The sequence below is a fragment of the Etheostoma spectabile genome, chromosome 2 (genome assembly GCF_008692095.1).
Source record: "Etheostoma spectabile isolate EspeVRDwgs_2016 chromosome 2, UIUC_Espe_1.0, whole genome shotgun sequence".
NCBI classification, from domain to species: domain Eukaryota; kingdom Metazoa; phylum Chordata; class Actinopteri; order Perciformes; family Percidae; genus Etheostoma; species Etheostoma spectabile.
This window is the reverse complement of record NC_045734.1, coordinates 12512295-12513072: the sequence shown is the minus strand read 5'-3', so window position 1 is coordinate 12513072 and position 778 is coordinate 12512295.

The following is a 778-nucleotide window of genomic DNA, read 5'->3' as shown; positions in this document are numbered from 1 at the left end:
ATTCATAGTACATATTCACCTGTAAACTCTGTAAACCACTAGTATATTATGTTCATTGTACACATCTGTAAAATTTCTAATTATAGTAATATCCACCTGTATATTATATTCAATACATATCCAGCTGTAAATCTTGCTCACAATACTTGTTATCTATATTTTATATTCATAGGACAAACCCATCTGTAGAATTCTGTTTATAATAGTATTCATTTCCATATTTATTCACTTATGCACTTATGAAACCATTGTATATATCCTGCACTTACTGCTATTGCACTTCTGGTTAGACCCAAACTGCATGTCGTTGCCTTGTACCTGTACCTGTGTAATGACAATAAAGTTGAATCTAATCTAATATCGGAATATCGGATTTTCAAAATCACCAAATATTTGTATCGATATCGTCCGTACAAATCCTTTGTCTGGCTCTAATTATTATTAATTACAAATATAAACAAGCCTAATTATATTTCATAAAAATTAATTTCTAAATGACTTTAGCAGAACTTCTCTTTATTTCAAGCTAGGCAGACCTCCAAAAAAAAAAAAAAAGTTGGTATTGAACACTACAATATTCAAGAAAATAACAGGGTTGAGCATGAGTTCAACACCATTCTTACAAAGTGAAAAAAAGTACACCTAAGTATCACAGTGGTAGTGTTTACTGCATGGTCAGGGAGTATTGGATTCAATCATAGTATACAGGGGTTTCTGTTCATTTGTTTACCTCCTTCACAAAAAGTACAAGAGTGGAGCAAATCTACAACATGACAGG